The 23,409-nt window shown below is 54.2% G+C and overlaps 1 protein-coding gene, 1 long non-coding RNA gene and 1 pseudogene across 5 annotated transcripts in view; 1 reads left to right on the plus strand and 2 right to left on the minus strand.

The window, feature by feature from the left end:
- Window positions 1-23,409, minus strand: part of LOC146421070 (uncharacterized) — a 391,077-nt gene that overhangs the window by 325,566 nt on the left and 42,102 nt on the right. The window lies entirely within an intron of this gene.
- Window positions 4,051-6,737, minus strand: LOC146421083 (serine/threonine-protein kinase pim-1-like; annotated as a pseudogene).
- Window positions 9,727-13,289, plus strand: LOC146421084 (uncharacterized). The gene is made up of 3 exons (XR_014848789.1): window positions 9,727-9,855; window positions 12,551-12,595; window positions 13,133-13,289. It is a non-coding gene; the product is annotated as an uncharacterized LOC146421084 (long non-coding RNA).

A 23,409-nucleotide genomic window follows, 5' to 3' on the forward strand; every position in this document is an offset into this window, starting at 1 on the left:
TCACAGTAACAGACAAATCATTCCATATCACAGTATCAGCAAACCCTATAAAAATAGCCAATTTCATCCCATCCTCCTTTATTCCTTATACACAAACTCGCCAATTTTCCCACTGATGTTCAGGTCCTGGCCAAACATTTTCTGTAGGGTATTTAGTGTTACATTCCTGAGCAGCAAAAGGTAACAAATTAATATTGTCAGCATTATTTCACATTATTATTTAGTTTGTATCTATATATATGCATACATAGATATTTTAATTATATTTTTACAAATAATTTTTATGATACATATATTTATTAATTATATTATTATATTATTTCACTTGCACAAAGAAATCTGAGCTCAAGATTAAAAACTTCTGTTGCTCCATGTGGGAGCATTCCAAACACAATTGTTCCTTCTGTTGGTGCTTTTTCCAATATACTGTTAACAAAATTTATCCCCATCTTCCCAAACCCACAAGTTCTTTTCCTTTTTCCATATGCAATTTTGGATGCATTTTAATACATCCAGCAGATCAGCTGCTTTTAACCAACTTCCCCATTGCTCACACAGTGCTCTGATCTCAGCCCACTCCAGAGCCAGCCAACTATAGGGAAGGTTTTCCCAACCAGCAATCTTGGATGGGACCAATTCCTTACATTTATATTTAAAAAGTGACATTTTGCTGTGATCTGGACAGACTATGCCAATTTTGTTTTGCCAGTGGGCAGGGCCAGCACCAAAGACACAGACACCAACTGAAGGAATCATTGCAATTTCCTATAGTTCAGAGCAGCAAAGAATCACAACAGGAGAAGCTCAGCAATGCACCCAATCATTCCAACCAAAGATTGCCTGAAGGGATTTAGAAAGATCCATCACCAGTGACCCTCAGACTTTACCATCACCCAGCCCCACACATCAGCTGGGGAAGCTGTCACAGCCAAGGACTGCAGAGCCACTCTGGACACTGGGAATTCCTGCAGCTGTGTCCACCCACAGGTGAGGCTTCCAGCCTCGCTGGGAGAGAGCCCAGCTTGGAGAGTGCTGAACAAACAAACTGACAGCACTTCCAGTGCAGGAACATCTGGATTCATTCTCCTCTTGGATTCTCCCAAAGCCTGGCCAGGTCAAGGAAGAACCAAGGGAGTTGACTTTGACCATACAGCCCCAAACCAGGCCAGATGTTGGATTTCATGGCCTTGTTTAGCTTCTAAATACAGAAAAATCAATACATGATTCACTAGTGAGTGAATACATCTACCACAATGCTAATGATCATGCATATTTTGTTAATGAGAGGATACAAAGATAACATTTTGTTGGAAGGTTCATCAAGAGGTCACTTTGGCTCAGGCCTGTTGTTCAGGCCTCAGTCAGGCCTCTTGTTCAGGCCTTGGCACTTCATGGATGTGGTTTAGTGCTGGGCTGACAGTGCTGGGTGAACGGTTGGGCTTGATAAGCGCAGAGGTCTTTTCCAACAGAAAAGTGTCTAGAATTCCAGGATTTCATCTGCTCCATTCAGCCTGGTACAAGTTAGCAGCATCATTTTGCTCAGAAAGTTCCCTCTTGGTCAGCTCTTGAGGCCTAAGGCTTCAGGCCCTCTAGCTCCTGGTGCTAAGCTGCTCATGATGAACAAGATGACTATGAGAGAAGAATACAGCTCATCCAGTTCCTTCTGGGACACTGAGAGGGGAGGGTGTGAAAACAGGAGCATTGTTTGGTGTTGCCTCCTCTCTGCCCTTCAGGCCTTTCAGTGCTCTGAAACAGCCAAGAGCTTTCTTCAGGAGTGCAAGGAAGCAGCTGTTCCTTCTGCCAGGTCTGGCTCTCTCCAGTCCCTGCTCTTGACTGCTTTTGTCCCTCTTGCTGTGCCCTCTGTTCCCCCTCTGCTCGCTGGCTGCTGCCCAGGACTGTGCAACTGGCCCAGATCAAGTGCTCGAGAGCCTCATTTCTCTGCCCTTGGAGCTGCCTGGGCACAGCAGCCTTTTCCATCTGCAAGCTCCATATGGACAGGGAGTGCCCAGCTCCGTTCTTGCACCAGGAGCCCAGGGCCTGCCATCTAAAGTCCCTGCTGGCACTGAGGGCCCCCAGGTGCCTCAGGCTGCTGTGACACCACTGCAAACAGGAGGCAAGAGTGGCAGGGGTTGTGCTCAAAGTCAGCTCCGTTTGCTCCTGCTGCTGCTGCTGCTGCTGCTGCTGCTGCTGCGGGGTCATTTGTCCAGCCCTGCCCCAGACTCAGGGATCAGCTCCAGGCCCTGCTGCTGCTCCCCTGGGATCAGCCACAGTTTGGCTGTTGCTCTCAATGCCAGCAGAAGCAGTGGCTGAAGCAGCAGGTGCTGACAGTGCCCCAAGCCCCGGGGCCAGAGGGAAGGGAGCTGCTTCACAAGAGAACCAGGAGCAAAGGACATTTCTTTGTTAGGACATGTTTTCTGGTTTAAGGAAAAAAAAAAGAGAAAAGAAAAGAAAAAAACCCTAGATGAAATACGAAAGTTAAAATCAAAACTCAGGTGTGTAGTGTAAAATCTTCTGTAAATTTGGACTAAGAGGTAACTGATCTTTTGTAAAAGAGAAGTCAGTTATTTACTTTGTCAATGTGCCAACAGCATGGATCTATCTTACTGATACTCAGCAGCTTTTTTTAATAGATTTTGGGGTTTGTTTCCAATATTAAGTTATTTTAAATTGTGGTTGAAGCAATAGGAAATCAATTGTGCCCTGCCAGCTCCGAGCAGGACTGGGAATCCAGATTCTGCTGATCCCCATCTCATTAGCAAGATGCCCTTCCTTCTCACCCTGTGAACAAGCTGTGCATTCCCTTTGAAATTGCCAGAGGTTTCTTAAAGATGCAAAGTCCCACTTACAGCTTTTTGCTCTGGTTTGGAAGTGGAGAAGGGCAATTCTTCATCCATCAACTCCAGACTGCACTGCCTTAGGAACACAACCCACTGGCCAGGTTTGGCTCACTCGTGGCACTTCTAGAGGAGGAAGAAAGTGCAATTGCACAATTCCAACCCAAAAGGAATGAAGAGTGGGACAGACAAAACATCCTGTGGACATACAGGCATTCAGCTGGGACTGTGGAGTGTTGGGGTTCTTGCCAATTGGATGTGTATCCCTCACTGCAATCTCTGGGCCTGCAGGAGAGTCTCACTCACCTGCACAAGCAGAAAGCTCCGTCGGTGTGCTCAGAACAGGCTCGTCTGATGCAGAGCTGTCAGAGCAATGGGAGGGCAGAGCAGGCCCAGCCGTGCCCAGGGCTGAGCCCCAGCAGAGCCCTGGCAGAGCCCAGAGCAGCCTCAGCATCCGCAGAGCCCTGCTGGAAGGAGAGAAACCAGAAACTGCCCATCAGCTGAAGGCTCCTGTCCCCCTTGTCCCAACTGCCCACAGTGCCCAGGCCATGCTGGCTGAGCTCAGAGCTGTGCCCAAACCTCCCCATCATTGCCGCCTGTGGGAGGAGAGCAGGAGGGCAGGACATGTGCCCAGCCTCCAGCCAGCCATGGCAGATCCACCTCCTCAGCAGCTGCCCAGAGCCAAAGAGCAGCTTGGCAGATGACTGAAGAAGTTGTTGCATCCACCCCAGCCAAAGGGGAAAACTTTTGGGGCTCAGCCAGGCTGTGCAATGCACAGATGTGGGAGCATCCCCCTGGCTTTGAACTCACCTGTAAATCAGGTGTGGAGTGTGTCTTTGAAGAAAGTTCCGCAGTCAAAGCTGATCATCTTCAGCTTGCTGGTGACCAGGTCAAGGAAGAGGTTGTCAATCCTTGAAGTCCTCCTTGGTGTCTCCAACTGAAGCTCCACCTGCTGCAGCATCTCCAGGGGCTCCTGTTCCTTCCCTGGGGGCCACACCAGGCTGTCAGTGTTCTGCCCAGGGCCCCAGACAACAATGAACCAGGACAAGCAAAACCAGGGTGGATGGTGGCCGCCAGTGCTTGCCAGAGCAGATCTCCAGCTCAGCTCCAGCACAAGAGCTATGAGTTCCCTTCTGATGATCCCTGCTCAGAGCTACAGGCAGCTCAAAAAACATCTGGTTTGCTTTACTTCTGATTGCCAAAAGATGTGGAGCTGTTACCTGCCAGGCCCCTGGACCAAACTGTGTATGTGCATCTCTCCCATCTTCTAGGGCAGACGAACATCTTGCATCCAAGGATTGTTGAAGAGGTCCTCCAGTGATGGTCTGTCCAAGGGTTGCATGGACAAACATCTCTTTATAAGATCTTGGCACTCTGAGGAGAGAAACCAGAAACTGCCAGTCAGTTGGAGAAGGCTCCTGTCCACTTTTCCCTCCCAGTTCCCGTGCCCAGGCCATGCTGGGTGTGCTAGAACTGTGCCTAAACTTCCCCAGGGATTCTCTGTTTTGGAGGAGAGCAGGAGAGCAGGACATGTGCCACCTCCTCAGCAGCTGCCAGAGCAGGATGCTCATGAGCCTGCTGCTCTCTCCCAGCACTGGTATTCCCCCTGTGCCACAGAGATGAGGATCCACCTTGAGAGAGCCGTCGTGGGAACAAGATCCGCCCCCAGATGATCTCCTGGCCCCTCCTGAATGGGTGCTTCCCGACAACCAGGTGGTACAGCAGGAGGCCCAGGGTCCAGATCGTTGCTGCCCCACCGTTGTAGCATTTGAGGTGGATCCACTCTGGTGGGCTGTAGGACAGGGTTCCTGTGGAATACAGATGGAGTTCATCAGGGGATGCTGCTGCTCCCAGAGCCTCACCCCACATCCCTGGGCATGCAGGGGCTGCACCAGTGGCACACAGGGTGACCTGCTGCCCTCTCGCCAGCACCTGTGACTCGTGTACAAACTTGGGGTTGGAAAAGAAGCCACTGGTGTTGGAATGAGGCAGCAGAAGCCCTGGGGAGATCCAACCACGACACGCAAAATAAAACCATTCCCAGAGGTGGGAAAAACCACTCTCATCCCTCTCTGCATTGCCCCCAAAAAACAATTACAAGCCAAGGCAAACAAGGGGAGTGGAGCAGTCCAAGACCTTCCTCACCTGCCTACCAAACTGTCTGGGGCATGGGGTCTGACACCCCTCACTGCTACACTCATTGGGGTTTTGTCAGACTGACTGCCTCAGCCCCAGCCCAGCCAAGGGCAGAGTGGGTGGTGAAGGTGGTCAACAGGGCTGCAAGCTGCCCCCCTTCGACCCCCACCCAAAAGTAACTTGCCTGAAGAGTTAATCCCATGCCTGGCAGCTACAGGAGAAGCCCTGGTGCTACACCCAGGCTGGACCATGAGATGCCCAGGAGCATCCCCTGGGAAAGCTCACCTGCAAATTGGGTGTAGGCTGTGTCTTGGAGGAAGGTGCCACAGCCAAAGTCAATGAGTTTCAGCTGCATGGTGGCCAGGTCGAGCAGGATGTTCTCGGGCTTGATGTCCCTGTGCAGCACCCCGCAGCTGGTGCAGTGCCGCACGGCCTCCAGCACCTGCCGGAACATCCCCCGTGCCTCCTCCTCCGGCAGGAACCTCCGCTCCGCCAGGAAATCCCAGAGGTCCTGACAGCGCTCCGGACGCTCCAGCACCAACAGGTAGTCGCTGGGGAGCTCAACCCACTCCAGGAGCTGGATGACACCAGCACAGCCAGTGGACACCTTGTGCAGCAGCACGATCTCCAGGGGCGCACGGGTGCCATCGGGCTGCGGGAGGAACACGATGCCATCAGTGGGGCTGAGGCCATGCCAGGGCTCTGGGACCCCTCACCCAGCCCGGGATGCTCTGCGCCCCCCGCTCACCCCACGCCCGCTCTACCTCCCTCGAGGCGTCCTGGCAGCTCCCACCCTGCCGGGCCCCGGCTTATCCCCGCCCGGCACAGCTCGGGTTCTGCCGCTGGCCCCGCTCACTCACCAACTCGCCCCAATGATGGATGCGATCCCTCGAGACACATTTGATGGCCACCTGCGAGCAAGAGACAGCAGCGGGCTCAGCTCGCCGCCCGCCCTGCCGAGCTCCACCCTCCTCCTCCTCCTCCTCCTCCTCCTCCTCCGCCCGCCGCCAGCCCCGCCACTCACCGGGGCGCCGTCCGCTAGCCGCGTCCCCGCGTAGACTCTGCCGAACCCGCCTGTGCCCAGCAGCGCACCCAGCCGGTACCGCTCCTGCAGGGCCTCCTGCGCCTTCCCTGCGGGCGACACGCGGCCGTCACCGCTCGGCCCGGGGCCACACACGGCCCCCGACCGCCTCTGCACCACCCCGGGCCGGGCATGCCCCTCTGAACGGGGCACGGGCGGCTCGGGGCCGGCGGCCGGACTGCCGAGCGGCGGAGCTCGGGCCGGGGAAGGCGCAGCGCGGGCGGCAGGAGCGGCCGCGCCGTGTGTGTCCTCCTCGGGCCCCGGGAGGAGCCGGTAACGGGGCCGGAGCTGGGGTCGGGGCCGGGGCCGAAGCTGGGGCCAGGGTCGGGGCTGGGGCCGAAGCTGGGGCCAGGGTCGAGGCCGGGGCCGCGGTCGGGGTCGGCACTGGACCCTGCGTCGGGGCCGGGGCCAGGCTCGGGACAGACGAAGCCAAAGGGTGGCGATGCCGCCCCAGACCCAGCCACTGATGCCCGCCCAGCAGCGCCACAGCCAGGCCCGGCAGAGCCGGGCAGAGGCGAGAGCGCGGCGGGACGCCCAGGGGCGGGGAGGGGGCAGCCCCGGCCGGGGCCGGGGGCGAGCCTGGGGCATGGCCCGGGCTGGAAGGGGGAGAGGGAGGGCGAGAAAGGAGGGGACACAGGGAAAGGGACACTGGGAGAGGCTGTGGGACAGGGGGAGAGGGAGAGGAGGAGCAGGATAAAGGGAAGGAGAGGGTCCTCAAAACTCTTCAGTCGCTGCTGCCGCCGCTGCCGCCGCTGCCGCCGCTGCCGCTGCCGCCGCTGCTGCAACTGAAGCTCTGGGGCAGTTAGTCCGAGTGGCCGTTAGTCCGAGTGGCCGTTAGTCCGAGTGGCCGTTTGTCCGAGTGGCCGTTTTTCCGAGTGGCCGTTTGTCCGAGTGACCGTTTGTCCGAGTGGCCGTTTGTCCGAGTGGCCGTTTGTCCGTTCCCCGCTCGCCCCCGCGCGCCCCACGGCCGAGCCCCGCGCGCCCCCGGGGGCAGCCCCTGAGTCTGTCCAAACACGGGAACTTTGCCGTGTTCAGCCCACATCCAGAGGCTTGACTGCTGCACAGTGGCACAGCAATCCCCTTGGCTGCTCTGTGCATTGTCCCTGCTGAGGGTCAAACAGTAGCAGAGCACATTCCCTGTCTCTAGAATTCATACCTGACCAAGCACTGCACTTGTGTCTCCAGCATTGCTTTCCAAGCAGAACGGGGAAAGACAAACTGTGTAACTCATGGTATTTCAGAGAGTCTAAAACATGCTAAGTCATAGATCTTTGAGGTGAGATCCATTTGCAATTAATGGCATGGAGAAGTAGTGCAACATGGAAAAGGGGAGCATAGAAATAAATAGAGGAAAACATCTTGAATTGTTTCTTTACCTTTTCTTTTCACTTCTTGAAAGCTGTTTCAGTTTTCCAGGAATCTTCTCCACAGTCCTGTTTGCTCTTTTCAAGAACCTTTCCTGGAGGGAATGAATTGCTGGGATTATTGGGCTGAGCTGGCCCTGGCCGGGTGCCTGGTGCCACCAAAGCCATTTTGTCACTGTCCTCACAGGTGCAGGACACAGAACCCAGGAGGAAAGGCTCGTGGGCTGGGATAAGGGCAGGGAGAGGTCACTCACTGGTCACTGTTAGGGGCACAACAGACACAAGCTAGGGAAATTAATGGAATTGATTTCTAAGCAAATCACAGTATGAGGAGAATTAAAACAAACCCTAACAAAACACCTTCCCCACCCCTTCCTCCTTCCCAGGCTCCCAGCCTCCACCTGCAGTCCCTCCTCTGCTTTCTCTGCAATTGGAAATTTGTCACCAGCCACAAACTTTGCTTTAGCCTCATCTCGGGATCCCTTCCTGGAGAGGAAGAACTTTGTCCAGCAGAGATTTAGAGTGCAGCAGCCTTTAAGGCTCAGGGTGTTTCTCCTGCAGCTCCTTGTAGGTCTCCTCTTCCTGTGCTGAGTCTCCTGTGCCACAGAACTCTGCCAGCTGCAGCTTTGCAAACATCAGCTCAAGGTCTGGATGTTCCTGAACGACTTGCTCGAGGTCCTTGGGGGCTGCATCCAAAGCATTCTTCTTGTCCTCCCCCTTTGCATGGAGCCAGTGGATCTGCTGGCCCCTGGCCAGGGCCTGGCAGAGCAGGTGGAACCTGGGTCCTGCTGCAGGAGCTGGGGGAGCTCCAGGACTCGCTCTGGCCGCTGGGGCAGCCACAACACAAGCCGTTCCCAGCCAGGAGCCGAGGGCTCCGTGTGGCTCTGCAGGACCTTGTCCCTGGGGCTCGTCTGGATCAGCGCGGGCAGCTGGGCTGCACTTGGCTTCCTTTGTGTCCCTGCTTCCCCTGGGACAGCAGCTGCCCAGCGCCGAGGGGACAGCAATGGCACCGGGGCAGTTTGGGGTGAGGTTCAGTGTCTGTGCCTGGCAGAAATCCCAAATCCTTGCCGAAGGAGCAGAGAGTGCTGACAGAGCACAGGATGCTCTGCTGAGCACGGGATGGCCCCAGGGTGGACAGCTCCGGACTGGTGCTGCCAGTGCCGCGCGGGGCGGGGCCGCTTTGGGGACCCCCCAGGGCAGAGCGCTTTGGGCTGCTTTGGGGCTCTGGGCACCTGCAAAACCGGCGCTGGGCACGGCAAGAGCGTGTGGGGGCAGCTGGGGCCCTACTGGTGGCACTGGTGGCGCTGGGAGTCCCCTGGCCACAGGTGAGGAGCTCTGGGGTGAGCTGGGGGAGGATCAGGGGGATGGGGCTGGTAGATGGGAGAAGGGGTGCTAAAAGGTGGGGTGAGACCCCCCTAACCGAGTGGGAGGGGAGTGGAACCCTGTAAAAATCAATGTTTACCAAATATGTTAAAAACCACTAAGAATGAAGAGGGATGGATGAATTACCTTTTGTAATGAGGGAAATAAAGGAAAAAACCCACAACAAAACCCACTGGGGGACTGAGTCCAGGATATCTAATCTCTGAAATTCTCTGCTTGGTGTGGGATAGAATGAAATTGCAAAATCGGTAACAGTGAATTGTTCAATTTATTTAAAAACAATCCCATAAACAGGAAAAGGCCACCTCCTGGTACAGTTAAACAGGGAAATTCACCTGGAAGTTACTGGAAATCGATTTCTCCAAATTACCCAGACAAATTTGGAATCAGTGTCTTTTGGTATTGGTGAACAAATTTTCTGGATGGCCAGAGGTCTTTCCCTGTCGCACCAATAAATCCAGGGAAGTGGTAAAAATTATGCTTAATCAATCATACCAAGATTTGGTGGCAACTTGGTTTGTCTTCAGGGAGAAGCCTCCATTTTATAGCAGATGTGGTGCAACAGCTGAGCAAAAGCCTGGGTATAAAAAGGGACTGACACAGCCCTTGATGACCACAGGTGAGTGGGAAAGTGGAAAGGATAAATCAGAATTTGAAACAACAAATTAGGAAAATGTGCCAGGAAACCTCTTCAAAACAGCCACAGACCCTTCCTCTGGCTCTTCTGTGAGTCAGAATTCAGCCAGGGACAAAAACAGTGAATTGCTGTTGGGGCAGCTGTACCAAACACCATCAGTTCCTGGAGAAATCCATCCAAAGGGAGAAACAGATTTAAATCTATACCTGGTTTCTTTAGGAAAGGTGGTTTATAACCCTGTTGGGACCAGTTGCTGTGGATGTCCCTGTTGATCCATTCCAGTCTGGGGATTTTGTGTATGTAAAGAGTTGGAGCTCTGAACCCTTGAAGGAAGAGTGCAAAGGAGCTTTCCAAGTTCTCCTGGTAACCTACACTGCCCTCAGGGTGGAAGGAATTGAACCCTGGGTTCATCACACGCAGGTAAAACCAGCAACCACACATTAAATACAGCAGAGAGAAAACTGACTGATACCCTGGACCCTGCAGGTTATATATATATATACTACTGGTTTAGGTATCAAATATGATTTTCTAAGGGGATACTGTTTATTGGATCTAGATGAAGATGATGACTAATTGCATATTTATAATAACAATAGAAATTATGTTGTTAACCTCTGGGGAGGGGAATGTGATCTTAAAGTTAGTGCAAGATTTTTGCAGATTACAGAATGTAACCCCTATAACAGCTTGTTTGCCAACACATTTTCTCTGCAGAAAATCCAATTCCGTGGGGAGCTTTAGTCAGCACTTTGACAAAAATCTGGGAACACGTGTGGGAAGGAAATAGCACCCAGGGCAAATGGAAAGGGATGGCAGGAGAATATTCCTTCCAAAGGAATTCTTACAGATCAGAACGATACTGTTGAGAATTGTAATATCTCAAAACTGGACCTGGAAATCACCTCAGGAAATATCTATTGGCTGACAGATTGCACTGATACCCCTTGGGGATGTCAAATTTCAGAAGTATGGAACAGCCCTCAGACAGGACAGTGGGAATATATCCAGCCAGTTCAGTGGTGTCTGGACTGGGAAGGGAGCCCAGGCCTCCCAGAGGACCCCTTACAGGTGGGTATAAAATACCCTGATTTAATAAGGCCAAGGCCAAAGGATCCCAGGGCAAAGGAAAAGTGGAATTGCATTTGGATAGACACTTGAACTGTTTGGAATCCTGAGGTACAGTGGCTCATGGCTGTGGCCCAGGCTCTGAGGGTGGGATGTGTCTGTAGAAATTATTCTGCCTTTCTTAATGACACCTGTTAGGTCTCACCTAACAAACAGTTCAGCTTGCCGAGACACAGACTGTCAGCAGGACATGGTGAAATCATTAGTTCACTTAGGGTGGGTGGGAAGTGATGGAATTTGGGGCACACATTTGCCCTTGGGGGAATCAAGAGCACAATGGACACTTGGGGTTTTAAGGTTATGTCCCTTGTGGAAGGAGTCACCCCTGGGAACCCAGCTGTGGGGAAAGGTTAAAGGGGATGAAACTTGGAAACATCCCAGCATGGGAACTGCAGTGGGATGGATTTTAGAATCCATCATTACTCCTCAGAGATCTGCCTTTAGGAACAGACCAAACACACACCCTTGGAGTGCAAATGGGAACTTTACTGAATGCAACTCAGTTGGGGTTTACTGAAATAAATGAACAGTTGAAAGCCACAACTAAAATGACCTTACAGAACAAACTGTCATTAGATCTTTTGCTGTTACATGGAGTATGAGGATACTTGAATTGAAACAACACACTTGTTGTGTGCACATTCCAAATGTGATGCTGAATTGGATGATCAGGTAGAGAGGATAAAATTGGTTGCTGCATCCAGCAGGGAATTAAGGGGAGGATTAGAAAGTAACTGGTTAAATAAAATATTTAAAGGACTTGGATTTTCTCTGACTGCTTGGTTGGCCTTACTTTTGTAAAGTATAATTGGGATCACAGTAATAATTGTGATTATGACACTTGCTTTAAGCTGTGTGAAGAACACAACTGTGAATGCAACTGAGGAACTCACGGGATGTGAGTAAAAGAGCAGAGTGAGGCTTATGAAGGCTTGAAGGCAAGAGAAGCTTCCCAAGCCTCAAAGAGGGGGAATGTTGCCAGATGAAGGATCATTTGCACCTGCTGGGTTCATACAATGCTTATTCTCCAGAACCCCCTGGCCCCTGGAACCACACCATGCTTATTGTGTAGGAAGCAATCAGCCCAGGTGTGCCAACTTCTACCAGCTCACCAGGTGGTCAGGTAGGACTTTGGGGTCACCAACCACCAGGGACCACCAAAGAGAGCCCCAGGACAGAAGAACAGATGTGCAAAGGGTGGGGGGAAAAATGGTAATGATTTGGGGGAAAGATTATCATATGTAAGTTTATTCTGGGACAATCACTGAATATGTATGTAAAGTACAGGCTATAAACAGGAACTTTCCTGTGCTCAGCATGCACAGCTTTGGGAGGAGCTCTTCCCTGTGCATCTGGCAGAATAAAGAATGCTGCTGCTTAATGCTGCATTTGGGTTAAGGAGGTTTTTATTTTACTGAATTGTTGGTAACATCTCTGTGGCTGTGTCATAGAACCACAGAGCAGCTGTGATGTCAGAAAGGTGCTGTGTGACATCACAGAATGGGTTGTGTGAGGACATTGAGCAGCTGTGACATCATAGAGTGAATGTGTGACATCACAGAGCAGGCTGTGACACAGAGGAGGCTGTGTGACATCACAGAGAGGTGTGACATCACAGGATGGTGATGGGACATGGTAGAGTGGGCTGTGATATCACAGAGCTGCCTGTGGGACATCACAGAGTGGGCTGTGACACTGCAGATGGGGCTATGACATCACAGAATGGGTAGTGACAACAGAGTGGGTTGTGACATCAAAGGGGGTGTGTGTGACATCACAGGGTGGCTGTTACATCACAGGGCAGGTGTATGAAATTACAGGGAGGTGTGACATCATAGAGTTGCCTGTGACATCACAGGGTGGCTCTGTGATGCAACAGGGGACTGGGTGAGGTCACTGGGAGGTTACTCCACCCTGCCCACCCTCACAGTTCCCCCACAGAAGTCCAACACTGCTGATCTGACCCCAAGCACTTTCCCACCTGCAGGATCTGCTTCCCATCAGCCTCTTCCTCCTGCAGCCCCAAGCCCAGGTTGGTGCTAAACAAAGGGCACTGGCTCAGGGTCATCCCCCGGCGGGGGCTGTGCACCCCCTCTGCCCCCTCCCCAAATTCCCTCCTGGGGGCAGCAGGAGCTGGGTCAGGAGCCCTGTGGGGAGGGAAAAGGGGGTGACACTGGGATGGTGGGACACACATGCTCTGGGGTACACACAATCCCTGGGGACACCCTTCACCTTCTCCTGCAGTGTCAGGACGATGAACCCCAACATGGAGCCCCCAAACCCCAGCAGCACCTTGGGGGGTGGGGTATGGTGGCAGCTTTGGGAGTCTGGGTTTGTCATGACCACTCAAAAACCCCCTCCCAGCCCCACAGCACGCTCCCAGGCTCCTCAAACCACCCAACAGCTCCTCCTAGGATGCTCCCAAACCACTCCCTGCAATATCAATGGGCCCAAGAGCCACCAAATCCCTTTCTCGTCTCCCCCTACACCCACTCAAATTCTCTCCAAGCCACAGAGCTCAGCCAGGACCCCAAACCTCTCTCACAGAGCCTGCCAAACTCCCTCTCAGCACCACAAATGGATGGAAACAGCCTGGCCTGGGCTCAGAGGTCTGAACCCTGTGGACAAGAACTCATGGGGCAGCAGATTCCAGCAGCTGCTGCTCAACAGATTGGACCCACGGCAAAGAAGTTTGCAGAGGACTGTCTCCAGTGGGAGGGACCCATGACCAAAAAAACCCATACCCTGCCTGCCACAACCCGCTGTGCTATTAGTGGGAAAGAGGGAGGGGGGTGAGCAGAGAAACAGTGTCTTAAGAGCTTATTTTTAGTTCTCATTTGCCTCCTCTGACTCTGTTCAGGGTTAGGTTACCAATAGATCACTTTGGAACTTTAAGTTCTCAGCCTGTTTTACCTTTCAGTGCATCCTGCCCGGTTCATTATCTCGACTCATGAGCCATGTGTGTGTGTGTGTGTGTGTGTTAGGGTTTTTTTTCCCTCCCCTCTGCACAGCTGCAGCAGGGGAGAGAAGAGAAAGCAGATTTTGTAGGTGCCTGGCATTTGGCCAGGATCAAACCACAACACTGGGTCACTGGCAGTGTGGGTCACCAGGGCTCTTCCCAATGAGGGTCCTCCGATGGGGGATGAATACGGAGCAGTGCATGAAGCTCTTCCCCCACTCGGGGCACTCGCAGGGCTTCCCTTACTGGTGCCTCTGTTGGTGTTTGGTCAAGTGAGAGCTCCTGGAGAAGCTCTTCCCACACTCGGGACACTTGTAAGGCCTCTCCCCACTGTGGATGCGCCGGTGCCTGATGAGGGTGGAGTTGTGCTTGAAGCCTTTCCTGCACTCAGGGCAGCGGAAGGGCCTTTCGTCTGTGTGAATCTGCTGGTGCTTGAGGAGATCTGAGCTGGTCTGAAACCTCTTCCCACACTTGGAGCACTCATAGGGCCTCTCCCCGGTATGGATCCTCTTGTGATGGTTCAGGGTGGAGCTCCGGCTGAAGCTCTTCCCACATTCCCCACATTCATAGGGTCTCTCCCCTGTGTGGATCCGATGGTGGTCCATAAGCTGGGTGATCCTTCTGAAGCTCTTCCCACATTCCCCACACTCGTAGGGCTTCTTGGTCTCATGAAACTTCCCAGGAATCTCTAGCTCCAAACTCCGGCTGAAGCTTTTGCCAACTTCCTGGCACAGGGTGGGTCTTTGCTCTTCAGAGCACCCTGGGCGGGGTTTGCAGCCCCTCCTTCTGCAGCATCTCTGGGGCTTTTCCTCCCGGTTGGATTCCTGGGTCATGGAGCTGCTCAAAATAGCCTCTTCCATGAGGTTCTGCCGTAAGGACTTGTCCTCCCTGGTCTCTCTCCTCAGCTCATTGTCTGGGGAAGGAAGGACAAGGAGAGGATTTGGGATTTGCCCTCATGCCAGAGGGAAGGGGAAGGAGATCCCCTCAGTCCATCCCTACCAGGACAGAGTCAGCAGCAGGGTTGTCCTGCAGCCAGGGGTGATGCTGAGCTGGGAGACGGAGGAGAAGAGAGCAGGAAAGGGGCAGTGACTTCCTCCTCACCTGCCTGGCTGTCCTGGGGCATCTTCCTTTTCCTCACAGCCCCCTCCTCCATCTGGCCAAGTTTTGGAAATTGGCTAATCCTCGTTTGGGTAAAAAAAAGGTGTGAGTGCCTTGGGTTGGGGGTTCCTCCTGCCCAAGTCTATCTCTAGAAGTCACCGGGTGTTTTGTGTCTATAAAATCCTCCTAAAATAAGAATGAGTTCAGAAAAAGCCTCCCAGGAGTTCCCCCTTTCCAGTCTCCTCTCTTTGGGGTTCTGGGGTTTCCCATTCTCAAAGCTGCTGGGGCTCCCATGGGTCCTGGGGATCCCCTTCTCCTGGGTCCTGATTAGGGATGCTGTGGGGTTTCAGTGCTCCCAGGGGTCCCTTCTTCCCTGATTGTGCTTTGGCTCCAAGGGCTCCCAGGGTCCCCCTCTGCAGGCTCCCCCCACGCCAGGCACTCGGGGCTTCCCCCTCTCCCCATTGCCCCTTTCAGTGTCACAGTGTCCCAGCCCTGCCTCATCTCCAGCCTCCCCCACCTCTCCAGGCTGCCAGGGGTCCCCCAGCTCCGGTATTGCCCCTCTCTGCTCTCTCCTCTCTGGGAGTCCTGCATTCCACCCCCCTGGGCTCTCCAAGGGATCCCCAAAACTGATGTCCTGTCCTGGCAATACCAGGAAATTCCCATATGGACCCCCCCAATATTCCACCAATGGTGCAATTATGGCTCAGCTTTGAAGTCCTGCAAGATCCAAACATACCTCTGGCCCAAAAAAACCCTGCCAGGGACATGCAAAGATATCTGGCGCTCAGTTCCAGAATCTGCAAGTTCCAAAACCCCCTCTAAAAAGAAAACCCTTCCCAGAGACCCCCTGATAGCTTTGGGGTGAGCTACCCCTCTGTGGTCACCTGTGGAATGCAGTGGGGGCAATGATCCCAGAGCCAGGGGTGCTGCAGAAACAGTGGGTGATGAAAGCTCATAGTTCTGCTGCTTCTCCTTTTCCTGCCCCTCCTTTTCTCTCCCTTCTCTTCCTCCTGCTGCTCCTCCTCTGCTCCCACCCCAGAACCCCATTCCCCACCCTCCTCTGCCCCATGGCTGCTGCAGCACTGGCTGCTGGGTGGGGGGAACCCCCCGATCAGCCCCAGGGATGGACAGGGGGCTTGGGGACCCCCAGTGCAGATCCACCTCCCCCAGAACCCCAGGGAATTGCTCTGGGGATCCAGTGCTGGGGGACAGGGCTGGACCCCCATGGAACTGCCCTGCTTCTGTGCCAACCCCACCTTTCCCTCTCCTCTCCTCCCCTTTCCCATCCTTCTCCCAATCCACAGACCCCTCCCAACTCCATTTGGGTGTCCCATCCCCCTCCCGCTCTCTTTGGGGGTCCCAGCCCCCTCTTTTCCCTTGCTCTTCTGCCCTTGCACCATCATTCCCTCAATCCCAATCCCCTCCCCTATGATAGGTTTTGGGGGTTCCAGGCCCCTCCTGCCCACTCTGGGGGTCCCAATCCCCATTTCGCTCCATTTGGGCTCCGAGCCCCCCTTCTCACCGCGCCCCCCGCTCACCCCGCGGCCGGGGGGACTCCCATCGCCACCAGTGCCACCAGTAGGGCCCCAGCTGCCCCCACACGCTCTTGCCGTGCCCAGCGCCGGTTTTGCAGGTGCCCAGAGCCCCAAAGCAGCCCAAAGCGCTCTGCCCTGGGGGTCCCCAAAGCGGCCCCGCCCCGCGCGGCACTGGCAGCACCAGTCCGGAGCAGTGCGCAGCGCGGGCGGGCGGCATCAGCCGTGCCGGGCAGGGCCGGGCAATGCCCGCGGGGTTCCCCCCGCACTCGGCCCCCAGTTGCCGAGAGAGCAAGGGGGGCCCGGCCTGGGTGCCCCCCACCTCCCCCCTCCCCAAATTCTGCTCCCGGGGGCGCTGGGGGCGAGGGGGGGCGCAGGTGGGGTCCAGAGGTTCCGGAGCCACGTGTCCCCCCGCTGCCAGTGCCACCCCCGAAGGATCAGGGGTACCCCAAAACTCCCTCACAGCTGCCGGATACCCCACAAGCCCCTAAGGAGTGGGGTCCCCCCAGCTTCATCATCCCCAACCTTCGGCTGCCTCATCCCAGGCCCCATCCCACCCATCCCCCTCCCGCAGACTTCATCCCACAGCCCAATCCACATCTAACCCTTCCCAGGCCTCATCCCATCCCATCCCATGCCATCCCATGCCATCCCATGCCATCCCATGCCATCCCATGCCATCCCATCGTATTTTTTCCAGCAGTTGCCACTGGGACCACCTAAAAAAGTCGCCTCTAAGAGACACCCCAATTTGCTCCCACATGGAATTTGCAACTCACATTTCGAGTCATGCATGATGCAAACATCTGCCTCCTTCCCCCCCCCCCAAAAAAAACCCTCCAGGCAACAAACAGAAACATTTGGGGCTCGGTGCTGGAGTCCCACAAGGTCCAAAAATCCCCCCTCCCAAAAAGAACCCCAGGCACCGCCCAAGATATTTGGGCCGAGCTCCCCTTGCCCGCTCACCTGTGGGATGTCCCGGGGGGGCGATGCTCCCGGGCCGAGGGTTGCAGACACAAAGAACAATAACTCCTGCTCTGTACCTTTGGGTGCTCAGTGTGTCTGCTGGGAGCCTCCTCAAGGGCCTTCAGCCACTGCTCAGCCCATGGACAGCAGCAGCAGCACCTTTGCAGGGCCCAGCAGGGCTCTTGCCAGCTGCCCTTGCCCACCTGCACACAGAGCCTCCCCCAGGCAGAGCCCTGCAGACAGGCAGGTTTCTGTAGGGCTGGGCGAGTGCACAGAGGGTGGGATGGGCTCTGTGAGCACTGACAGGGACAAGGCTCCTCTCAGGAGGAACATGTGCAGCACAGGGAGATGATGAGGGAAGGAGAGGGAGCTGAACAGAGCAGTGCTGTGGGCAGGAGGGCACTGTTGCTGTGTGGGAGGTGCCGTGCACAGCTGGGGACAGGGAACACTGTCCTGAGTGCCAGGCTGTCCCTGCCCTGCCCTCTCAGGCACAGCACCACAACATCTTCTCTTGTTTATGCATTCCTCTGATACTGTCACTGTTATCTGGTGCTCTCAGGGAGGCTCTGGGCTTTGCAGCAGCTGAGGCAGGCACTGCCCTTGGGATTCCTCCCAGGCAGCTGTGTCCATGGGAATGGGGTGTCCAAGCTTCCCTGTGACCTGTGGGGCTGTGGGCAAAGCAGTTGATGGGAAAGGGGAAGGAGCTGAGCCTCCCTCCCTGAGATGCCATCATGAGCACACCTGGGGATCTCCTTGCTGTGTCCTTCCAAGCTCTGAGCTTCCCTCCTGGGTGAAAATCTGTGCCAGAGCCTCTCAGAGTTCCCTGAATGCCCCACAGGGAAGTGCAGAGATGCCACAAGTGAGGAAATGCTGTTGGGTTTGCCAAGGGAACAGTGAGTGTCCTTGGCAGAAGGAGGGGCTGAGACTTTGCTGAGAGACCCTTGGAGAGGGTGAGACATTCAGTGATCCCTCTGCTCTTGGCAGGGTCTGGTTTCTTCCTAGGGTGACAGGGAAGTGTGATTGTGCTCTGATTGCAGCCAAAGGTGCAAACCCAGGGCAGTTGGGAACAAGCCCATCCAGCCCCTCACCTTGCCCTGAGCCACAGGGAATCCCTTTGCCTCTCACATCTCTCAGTGTCAAACTCTGAGTACAGCAGAAATGGTGGAGATTTCTGACCTTGGAGAACCAGGAATGATGTGTGGGTAGGAAAACATTCCTTAAAACTCCCTCCTGCTATCCTGTGGAACTGTGAGTGAAAATGCTACCAAGCCTTTCTGCATTAGGAGGGATTCCCCTGACAAATCCTGAATATTCATCCTTGTCCCTCTGCCCCATGGCCACAATCCCAGGGCAGCAGGGCAGGGATGGCTCCTCGAGAGCCCTACGCACAGGCCTGGCTGCTCATGGCACACTCAGACAGCACCAGTGGAGCTCAGGCAGGGACCTGGATGAAGGTTTTCCCAGAGAAGGAACAAGGGTGGATGAGTCCCAGCTGGACAGTCTGCAGGGAATGGCACAGCTTTGGCTCAAAGCAGCCTCTCCTGACTTGTCACTGTCCTTTTCTCCATCAACAGGTCCCCATGGCCAGACACAGCAAATGTCCAACAGCAGCTCCATCAGCCACTTCCTCCTCCTGGCATTCGCAGACACATGGCAGCTGCAGCTCCTGCACTTCTGCCTCTTGCTGGGCATCTCCCTGGCTGCCCTCCTGGCCAACAGCCTCATCATCAGCGCCGTAGCCTGTGGCCACCACCTGCACACCCCATGTTCTTCTTCCTGCTCAACCTGGCCCTCACTGACCTGGGCTCCACCTGCACCACTGTCCCCAAAGGCATGCACAATTCCCTCTGGGACACCAGGGACATCTCCTATGCAGGATGTGCTGCCCAACTATTTATTTTTGGTTTTTTTCATTTCAGAAGAGTATTATCTCCTCACCATCATGTGCTGTGACCGCTCTGTGTCCATCTGCAAACCCCTGCACTGTGGGACCTTCCTGGGCAGCAGAGCTTGTGCCCACATGGCAGCAGCTGCCTGGGCCAGTGGCTTTCTCACTGCTCTGCTGCACACAGCCAATATATTTTCCCTGCCCCTGTGCCAGGGCAATGCCCTGGGCCAGTTCTTCTGTGAAGTGCCCCAGATCCTCAAGCTCTCCTGTGCACACTCCAGCCTCAGGGAACTTTGGCTCATGGTCATTAGTGCTTGGATAACTTCTGGCTGTTTTGTGTTCATTGTTTTCTCCTATGTGCAGATGTTCAGGGCTGTGCTGAGGATCCCCTCTGAGCAGGGACAGCACAAAGCCTTTTCCACATGCCTCCCTCACCTGGCTATGGTCTCCCTCATCAGCACTGCCATGTTTGCCTACCTGAAGTCCTCCTCCATCTCCCCCTCATCCCTGGATCTGGTGGTGTCAATTCTGTACTCAGTGGTGCCTCCAGCACTGATCCCCTCAACTACAGCACCATGGCTGGGGCAGCGGGGCACAAAGGTGCCATGGAGCTGCTGCCGGGGGTGACAGCAAGGCCAGGAGCAGACAAGGAATTTCTTATCTATTCAGGCTGTATTAGGAGATACTTGGATTCAATATCAGTTGGAAATTGTAAATATTATTGTATTAACAGGAAAAAAACCCTAAACATTACCTTAAAAGTCTTTTCCCACTGTTTTTTAAAATACTATATATTTACTTTAATACACTTCTGAAATCTGCCTAATTAATCACAGAAGGTTTGAAAACTTAGATTATTCCCAGAGGCTTGGCTTGTTAAGGTATTTTGAATATTAATGAGCCCTCGAGCACTAAATTCCTGAAGATCTGAAGTCTGAAAAAGCCTCTGGAGAAGTAAAATTCAGCAGCAACCTCCAAGTTGCTGAAGATGTCAGCAGTCCCCACTGAGGCCATCCCTGCCAAGAGACTGTGGGGGCAATGAGCAGACAAGGAGAGCATCCCTGGGGCTGGGGAAGCAGAACGCAGAGGCACCACTGGGTCCAGATGGGAAATGAACTGTGGAATGTGGCTGTGAAAGCCCTGCCTGGGCTGTGCCAAGCAGGACAGCTAAGCCCTGACTCCCATGCCCTGGGAATGGGGGTCTGTGGCCTCACAGGATGCTTGTGGCTCTCCTGGGAGCAGTGGGATGTGGGCTGTGGAATGGTGAGTGCAGGTGTAAGGCCCCAAACAACTCTCTCAATGAGACCTTTGAAAGCAATTACAGTTGTTTGTGGACTCTGAGTACAAGGCAATATTCCTATGGGAACAATCCCTGGATAGAAGGAAATGTGTTGGTGAAATCCCAATTCTGGCCATGGGTGCCTGGAGGAGGAGGACAGTTCTTTTTCACAGGATGGACAGCAGAGAGCCCCAGTGTTTCAGTGGCAGATGAGAAGCAACTCTCAGCATGTCAAGGTTGGCTGGAGCAGTCAGGTGGCTCCCAGGAGGCCAAACCAGCCAGACCTGTGCCATGTTCCCTTGGTTTTATGGGGCCCTGTAGTGTCACAATGGGCCCTTGGTTCCATGCGGGTTCATGGTGTCACAATGGTCTTCTTTGGTTCCACAGTGTCACAATAAACCATTGATTACATGAGGCCACTCTGTGTCACCATAGAGCTTTGGTTCCATGCAGCCCTGCTGTGTCACAATGTCGCTTGGTTCCATAAGGCTTTGAAATTTCTTAATGTTCTCTCCATGGTTCCATGAGGCCCTGTGGTGTCACAATAAACCCTTGGTTCCATGGAGCCACACACAGTCACTATGGTCCCCTTGGTTCCATGAGGCCCTGCAATGTCACAGTGGTCTCCATGATTCCATGAGGCTCAGCAGTGTCACAATGGTCCCTTGGTCCCACAAGGCCCCACAGTGTCACAATGGCCTCCTTAGTTCCATGGGGCCCTGGGGTGGTGCATTCCTCCCTCCCCTTCTCAGGCTGCCCTGCGATCTGAGAAATGCTCATTAGGCCTCAGCCTTGGCCAACAGCCCCTGGGCTCAGCTCCTCTGCAGCTGATCACAAACACTGTCTGCTCCCAGGCACTGCTGCTGTCCAACCAGCTCCTGCTTTCTTTAGGAGCAGCCTTGGGAACTGTTTTTCTCCCCTCAGTGGCACAACATCCCTGTTCTCACAGTGTCAGAGAAAGCTGTTGATGCAAAGTGCAGCCAGGATGGAACATTGCTGTGACTAAAGCCCATCTCTTGGGGCCCTATCAACAGGGCTCCAAAAGGAGCCCCTTGGAGCTCTCCTGGAGCAGTGAGCTCCCTCTGAGTGGGGCCTCTCCGAGCCGGGAACTCTCCCGTTTGCTGCACTCGGGGCATCCCCGAACAACGAGGGACCCTGGGCCCATCCCCCCACTCCTCCAGGCTCAACCCTTCGCCTGTTGGGGAGATGCAAAAGCATCCGCAGTGAGCATTTCCCTGCCCTCCAGGGCAATTTCTGACAGCTCCCTGGCACTGCCTCTGTCTGTCTGTGTGCACACACGTGTGCCTGTGCTCTGGAAATGGGGGAGAAATGCTGCTCTGGGAGGTGTTGAAGTTCCTCGGATATCTGAGTGAGTTAGGCCTGTAAGTGAGGTTCAGTCATAAGGTATGACCTAAGTGAAATGCTGCTCAGGGTTGTTCTTTTGCTAAGTTGTTGAGTTTAAGGTATAAATTAAGGTTAAGGTAGAAGTTAAGTTCTGTTCAATTTGAGGGATGTTAAGCTTTTAGGCCATATTCCTTTTATCCTTGCCCTCACTGTCCTTTAGTCACACACACAGAGGGACAGTTCTCCATTCATTTCTGGTTTGATTGACTGGATTTTCTTTGGTTTTGTTGTTGCTTTTTTCCCCTGATGTGCCTGAACTTTCTAGTCAGGAGTAGAGTGACTCTTGCCAAGGAACTTTGTTATGCTGTCACTTAGTATTAAATCTGGTTTTTGCTGATTCCTTGCTGGGGATTTTTTAAGTGCTCTCAAGCCCTCATTCATAAGAGGGTGAAGGAGCCCTGGGGGACACAGGGACACTTCCAGGGGGTCCCTGTCCCCCTGTCCCACCCCCCAGGGCCCTGTCCCCCCTGTCCCCCTGTCAGGCTCTGGGGGTTGATCTCATGGAACATCCTCTGGGGGAGGCTGTGGCACTGAGGGGCAGGGGGGGACCTGGGGGGACAGGGGACCCTTCTGTGCACAAGCAGCGTTGGACTTGTCTGGGGGAACTGTAAGGGGGGCTGGGGCAGAGTGACCTCTTCAGTGACCTCTCACAGCCCCCTTGGATGTCACAGAGCCATTCTGTGATTTCACAGCCCATTCTGTGATGTCACAGTTCATGCTGTGATGTCAAACAATCTGCCCTCGGGTGTCACACCACTATTCTGAGACATCACAGCCTGCACTGTGATGTCACCACCCATCTGGGATGTCGCCCAGCAACCCTGTGATGTCACAACCCACTCTGTGATTTCACAGCCTTCTATGTGACATCACACAGCCTGCTCCATGATGTCACAAAGCCACACTGTGATGTCACATCCTGCTCTGTGATGTCAGACAGACCACCCTCTACAATGGCAGTCTGCTCTGCGACTGCACAGACCTCTTTGTGATGTCTCAACCTACTCTGTGTCACAGCCTGCTTTATGATGTCACATCACTACCATGTGACATTACATCCTGCCCAGTCTATTATATCACAGCCAGCTGTGTGACATCTCAAGCCACTTTTTGATGTCACAGCAATCTGTGACCTCAAAGCCAACCTGGGATGTCATACAGCCACACTGTGATTTCACAGCCTTCTCTATGATGTCACACAGTCCTCTCTATGATGCCATAGCTTCTCCATGACCTTGCATAAGCAACTCTGTGATGTCACACAGCTCCTTTCTGACATCACAGCTGCTCTGTGGCTCTCTGACACAGCCCCAGAGGTGCCCATGGCTATGACACAGCCCCCTCTGGGCCATGGCACAGCCCCTGCCAATGCTGAGCACCTGTGAGCTCTGGGTGTGCCCTGCTCGTGTCCCTGAGATGGCCTGGCAGTGCCCCAGCCCTGCTGGGCTGTGCACAGGAGCTGCTCCTGGGCAGAGCTGTCTCTCTGCAGCGCTGCCGCTTGCCAGGAGCTCCTCTGTGCCAGGAGCCCAGCCCAGCTCAGCAGCACAGCAGCAGCACAGGGACTTGAATGACCCTCGTGGGGCTTTGGTGCTCAGGCCCTGAACATCAGTCCCTGAGAGGGAGTTGCAGAAACCTCTCAAGTATTCAAAGGCAGAATTGAACTCCAAAGTTCCTGATACCATAAATGGGTCCCACTGAGGGACACTACTGAGATAGAGTC

The sequence above is a fragment of the Lichenostomus cassidix genome, unplaced genomic scaffold, assembly GCF_008360975.1.
Source record: "Lichenostomus cassidix isolate B80296 unplaced genomic scaffold, HeHo_3.0 HiC_scaffold_43, whole genome shotgun sequence".
NCBI lineage: Eukaryota > Metazoa > Chordata > Aves > Passeriformes > Meliphagidae > Lichenostomus > Lichenostomus cassidix.